The sequence below is a fragment of the Drosophila willistoni genome, unplaced genomic scaffold (assembly GCF_018902025.1).
Source record: "Drosophila willistoni isolate 14030-0811.24 unplaced genomic scaffold, UCI_dwil_1.1 Seg740, whole genome shotgun sequence".
In the NCBI taxonomy this organism is placed as follows: Eukaryota; Metazoa; Arthropoda; class Insecta; order Diptera; family Drosophilidae; genus Drosophila; species Drosophila willistoni.
Window position 1 is genome coordinate 172,374 of NW_025814644.1, and position 6,894 is coordinate 179,267.

At 41.0% G+C, this 6,894-nt stretch overlaps 1 long non-coding RNA gene across 1 annotated transcript; it reads right to left on the bottom strand.

Moving 5' to 3' along the window:
- Window positions 1-5,949: 5,949 nt before the first annotated feature.
- On the bottom strand, window positions 5,950-6,426 carry LOC124461921. Its single transcript, XR_006955318.1, has 3 exons — window positions 6,330-6,426; window positions 6,043-6,192; window positions 5,950-5,975 (listed from the first exon to the last, which is right to left on the bottom strand). It is a non-coding gene; the product is annotated as an uncharacterized LOC124461921 (long non-coding RNA).
- Between the last annotated feature and the right edge of the window lie 468 nt (window positions 6,427-6,894).

Here is a 6,894-nt window from a genome sequence, read left to right on the forward strand (position 1 = left end):
TACCGAGAGGATGTACAGGCACTAAACCACATGAAAATTCCAAGGCATATTTTTGATGGCAAGGTCCCCACTACAAAGGAATTGCATACATTTGTTGATGCATCAGAAAAGGCGTATGGTGCGGCAGTTTATGTCCGATCAACCTATAAAAATGGCCAAATTTCGGTCAGATTGTTGTGCGCCAAGTCGAGAGTGGCTCCCCTGGAAAAACAGACACTGCCCCGGCTGGAACTATGTGCAGCTGTACTTGGAGCTGAACTCACGGATAGAGTTCGACAGGATCTCCAATTCGGATCAGAAAGTGTGGAATCATTCCTCTGGTCAGATTCAACAGTAGTACTCTCGTGGATTAATTCACGGGCATCACATTTCCACACGTTTGTGGCTAATCGGTTGACAAAAATACACGCAGTATCACATCCAAGGCAATGGCGGCATGTGTCATCAGCGCTCAACGCAGCTGATGTTCTGTCTCGAGGCATATCAGCAGCTCAGCTTAGCACACATACATTATGGTTGTATGGACCACTATTTCTGCATGGACCACAACGTGGCTGGCCAGCACCATTTAAGCCTACAGAGCACACGATGGATACCGCTGAGAAGAAAACCAAGGTATTCAGCATGGTGACTGCCACGGCAAACAACAAGAGTGAATGGATATATACAGCGAATAGTGGCGTATGTGCTACGGTTTGTCACAAGCAGAACAGGAAACCAACGGCTCAGTTAGAGTTGGAAGAGTTGGACCAAGCACGGAGAGTGATCATTAAGCAAATTCAAGAAACAGGATTTGCATATGAATTACGGCACTTAAAGAAACGACCTGATCAACCGCTAGATCGCAAAAGCACGGTGGCAACGTTGCCACTAATACTGGATGAAGATTCAATCATACGAGTAGCAACTAGGCTACAACAAGCACCAGTATCAACGGAAACAAGGAATCCATATCTCTTGCCGTATAATGATCCGGTGGTAAAAATGATGCTACGGAAACTTCATGAAGAAAATCTTCATTGTGGACATGAGGCACTACGCGGAATAGCTCGGCAACAGTACCACATCATTAAGGTGAAACCGATGGTCCGGAATGTGATCCAGGGCTGCGTAGTATGCACCAAGTACCGGCCGCAGTTCTTTAAACAAGTCATGGGTGACTTACCTGAGCATCGGGTATCTCAGAATAGACCCTTTCTCAATGCCGGAGTAGACTATTGTGGACCATTCTGGATCCACCATAAGGTTCGAGGAAAACGTCCCGACAAAGCCTACATTGCAGTATTTGTATGCTTTGCAACCAAGGCAGTACACTTGGAGTTGGTCGGAGACCTGTCCACCTCCTCATTTGTGGGCGCGCTTCAGCGCTTTATTGGGCGCAGAGGAAGATGCCAGACATTATACTGCGATAATGCAACAAACTTTGTTGGAGCAAACAACCAACTTAAGGAACTGACCGATACAATACACTCAGAAACGGCAGCAGGTAGTATCAAGGAATTTTGCAATCAAAAAGGAGTGCAATTTAAGTTCATACCACCACGGTCTCCACATTTCGGAGGATTATGGGAAGCTGCGGTAAAGTCCGCTAAGCATTTACTGTTGAAAAACGTATCGACAGCAAACTTAACGTTCGAACAACTGTCTACCATCATTGTCAATGTTGAAGCAGTGCTGAACTCTCGTCCGTTAACGCCAAACTCAGACGATCCCAACGACTTAACAGCTCTAACCCCAGGCCACCTATTGATCGGAGAACCATTAGTAGCCCAACCAGATGCAGAGCCAATAACACAGCGATCGATTCCAGAGCAATGGGAATTAGTGCAACGGCTTAAGCATACATTCTGGACACAATGGTCTCAAGAGTACCTACAAGAACTGCAGGGTACATCCAAGTGGAAAAAACCATATAACAATGTCAAAGAAGGCATGATGGTAATTCTAAAGGAGGATAATGTGCCAATTTTGCAGTGGCCAATTGGACGAATTGTTAAACTATATCCAGGCCTGGATGGATACGTCCGCGTGGTAGACGTTAAAACAGCCAGAGGCACCTACAAGCGGGCTATCCATAAATTGGCCCCCTTGCTTAGAGAGACGGCGACAAAACGTAAAATCGAGGCAGATGACACAGAATCGAATTCCCAAAAAGACCCTGGTATCGAGGACAACGCAGAATCAAAAACAAAAAGACGCTTATCGATCGGTCTGCCACCGTTGGCAATGACGATCTGCCTAATGCTGTTATTATTGCCTATAGCATTTGCTCAAAGAACTAATATAACTCGATTCAACCCCAAACCAGGCATATACTATGAAAGTATTGGCACAGGAAGGATGGCAACGTCTGACTGGACTATTGTGGCATTCTACGATCTCGAACCATATTGGGCCGACCTGAAGACATTTTCAGACGGAGTAGTAAAGGTTGGAGAAATATGCGTGTTAATGAAGGTTCCAGAGGCATGCACCGCAATGCAGAGGCACTTCGAGCATGTCAACTCAGAGCTACGGACAGGAAATGATCTCCTTCACATAGAACGCCAACGACGATCGCCCTTAGATATAATTGGGAACATTGCGAACGGCTTATTTGGTGTGCTGGACTCAAAGTATGCAACAGAGATGTCAGGCACCATACGAAAGGTTAAATCAAATGAAGATTACTTATTGAACTTGCTGCAAAATCAGACATCTGTAATTGATTCAACGATAAATATCATTAAGCGAGATGAAGCCACAATTGAAAATCAGATGAAACTAATGGAACAACAAATGAACGACATGACCAAGGTCCAGGACAATGCAGTAAAGGCATTGCAATGGTATATCACGCTAACTACTCAGATGACAGTTATTGCAGGGAATTTGCAACGAATTCAAACCGAAATTTCCCGAGTATTTACAGATGCCCATCATAGCAAAATAAGCCCGTCACTACTATCACCAGGCCAGCTTCGGGAACATCTGAACCAACTGAAGAGACATCTTCCGTTTGGTTTGGATTTGCCAGTTCCAGATAACGACGTCTTGCAATTATATGGCTTAATGAAGGCACAAGGCACAATCGCAAACAATCATGTGATATTTAAGGTCACATTTCCATTAGTGGCAACGCAGGCAGTGCAACTATATAACCTGGTACCCATTCCAGCAATTGGAACTCATGGGATTGTAATCATGAACATTAAAATTCCCATCATTGCTGTCAACAAGGAACAGAATCAATACATTGGGCTCTCAAGAGCCGATTTGGAACAATGCCATCAGCTCAACAACGAGCAATATATTTGTTTTGATAAACAAACGACGTTTTCGGCTAATAGCAACTGTGAGTTCCAGCTATTCAAAAACACAAAATCATCAACTTGCCAAATACAACACACAAACAGATCATTCGTGTGGTACGACATGTATCACAAAAATCAGTGGATTTTTGCCACCACTAGACCAATTGATCTCGCAATGACCTGTGACGATAATATACAAGATGTCACTATTAAGAAGACTGGATTGTTAACTCTAGACCCGACGTGTACAGCTAGGAGTTCTGCTATACGAATAACAGGTCACCGTATAACTACGACAGACACAATGAAATTGTCATATGTCCGATTTGGCAACTTCAGCATTGGCCCAACAAAAGTAGCGCCAACAACAACACAATTCACAAAGATGCAGCTAAGCTACGACGAACTAAGCAACATTCAAGGAAAACTGGAAACTAAGCAAAACTGGAAATTGCCAGAAGACCCCAGCCAGCCGGCTCACCATGTTATAGTCTCCTACGTAGCGCTAACAATACCATTGGTTCTTGTGATGGTATATGGAATAAAAAGATGCTCACAACCCCCAAGACACAATGGTCCAGAGCAGACAACCGTGAGGATCGTCAATCCCATACCGACTCCTGCTGCAGTAAGCCCAGCCCCCAGCAATTTTGCGGTCAACGTTGGATAACGTTGAACAGGTGTTCAACGGCCGGAGTATGTTGGTGTTTAGATTATATAAAATAAGCTAACATTAAGCCAATTATAATATAGAACGAATGGAAATGTATGTCAATGTTAAGTATGTAACCCGATTATAGATATCGATGGCTCATCAGTCATAAGTAGATCTGATATGGTCAGCAGTAAACAATAAAGACCTAGTTAATCAATAAAAACGTACTTTGCTGACCTAACACTATGCACTGGTGAGCTCGCTATTTTGTACTATAAAAGAAATGCATTATTCTTAGTAAGATCAGATACCAATTGTAGCTACATCGGGTGTGCATCGCTGTGTCTTTGGCCCCCATCTCTACCTTTGTAATCTCACTCCGAGGTCCACCCAATTTATGTGTTGGTTGCGACAACCTTTAGTCACTGGTTTATGTGCTAGTGCCTAGATATATATATAAATAAATAAACATTTAATAACTTCAAGAAACACTAACGTCTTTCATTGAACAAATATATAAGAAAATTTACAATTTCATAAATGATCAACATATTAATTTGTAATTTCTAAAATAAATATAGCTCGAAACTTTACTGCATAACGATTCATATTCAAAGATTAATAAATCCAAAATCAAAAAAAAATATTCTAAACACTCGGCATCATTTTATGAACATTTCTTTCAAACTTTGAACCACTGTGCAAAGCCAAAACGTCGGCAGAGGCAGAGGCAACCTGGTTGGCAGAGGCAAAGCTGGACGTAGCGTGAGGCAAAACGTCGGCAGAGGCAGAGGCAACCCGTTGGCAGACGCTAAGCTGGGCGTAGCGCGAAGTGAAACGTCGACAGATGCAGAGGTAGCCAGAGGCAGAAGTTGGACGCGGCAAGAGACAAAACGTTAGAAGATGACAGACAACCTGCTGGCAGAAATTAAACGAAGACTTCGTGGGACAGGAGGGGACTTGGGTAAATTTTTTGGGGACTTGATGTAGATAGTTCTAACCTTAATTGAATTTACTAAAACTAACCTTAGCATTAATTATTGGTATTGAACAAAAGAAAATATATAAATATGGAGCTTCACGAGGTTAAGGCATTGCGAGTCGCAGATTTGCGAAATAAGTTGGCCGAATTGAACCTAAGCACAGTGGGAAGAACAGATACCTTTGTATCAATTTTCTTGTAGCCTCCTCGTACCTTTGTACGATTCGCGCCATTCTGATACCTTTGTATCAATTTCTTGTAGCCTCCTCATACATTTGTATGATTCGCGCTATTTTGATACCTTTGTATCAATTTCTTGTAGCCTCCTCGTACATCTGTACGATTCGCGCTATCCTGATACCTTTGTATCAATTTTCTTGTAGCCTCCCTCATACATTTGTATGATTCGCGCTATTTTGATACCTTTGTATCAATTTCTAGTAGCCTCCTCGTACATCTGTACGATTCGCGCTATCCTGATACCTTTGTATCAATTTTCTTGTAGCCTCCTCATACATTTGTATGATTCGCGCTATCTTGATACCTTTGTATCATTTTCATGTAGCCTCCTCGTACCTTTGTATTATCAACTGAGTCGCACGACAAGTAGTCCAGTGTTATTTTTATAAGTACACTAGCAAACCCTGCGAACCTCGTTTCGTCACCTGACTGCTTTTAATATTTCTTAACACTTCGTTTGGGATTTACAGATGAAAAAAAAAATTTTTGTTTTGATTTATATTTGAAAAGTAAAACGAAATTTTCATTTTAGCACCTTTGTAAACGACACTATTTGTTTTTTGGTGAAAACATGAATTTTTTAGATTAAGGCCACAACTAGTCAAGGATTGGTCCTGTGATTTGTTGATCGTCATGGCGAAGAAAAGACGAATCGGGATCCTTGGAATACGATTTTCCTCATCTTTAAATTTTTCTTTAAGTATTGATCATCAGTTTTCTTATCAACAAACGCTTTCCACTGCACTGTTTTGGTTGGTTTAAATTTCTAAGCATTAACACTGCACATTCAAGGAGTTTAAAATACCTGGGTATTTCGCCGGTAAAATAGTCATTCGACCAACATTGAATATACACTTCTACACGCAATTTACCTTGATTCAACCGAATAAAATTAAGGTACTACGTATTGTTTCGACATGTCAACGCAATATTGTTGAAGTAATAATTGTCAAAATTTTTACGAATCAGCAAACGGTATGCGTAGTATTTCATCGACCTAACCTTCTTGGTAGTTTCCTAACCTAAAACAAATTTGGTAAAAATTGTATTTTAGAACACCTAATACGTTAACGGCATTGATCTTACCCTTTGTTACCCTTACAAATTTGATAAAAATTGTATTTTAGAACACCTAATACGTTAACGGCATTGATCTTACCATTCAATAAATTTTTCATTTTGATATTAAAGTTATATTCATCGTCACCTTGCCAGAACATCAGCGGGTATTGAAACGCGTCATATGAACGTCACCAACAATAAAGATTTCCACTTCATCCATTGTTGGATCATTAAATGTGCGTTCATGTGTTCTAGCAGGTCTTTTATCTGCTCTGATCACTACTGCAGATCTTGTATCTTACAAACAATTTTTTTTTAACGTAAATTACCTTAAATGTTGGATTATAACATGTTCTTCGATAATTTCAGCCCCAAATGAAGTCACTTGGAAGCAGACATTGTATTTTGAAGTGTTCGCTAGAAAATGTCATATTTCTAGTTGTTTAAGAATAAACATCGTGTTCTTCTGAAGCGGCTTCACCAAATCAGATGCACTAAAGAAAATATAATACAATTGTACTTTGGCACAAACAACTAACTTAGCATATGACTAGAATTACAATCAGCCACACGCGTTGTGGGAAAAACACTTGTAATTGTAAATTAACCCAAACGATCACGACGGCAGGATGTCAAGTGGCCGACGCCGTGCCCAAAATAAT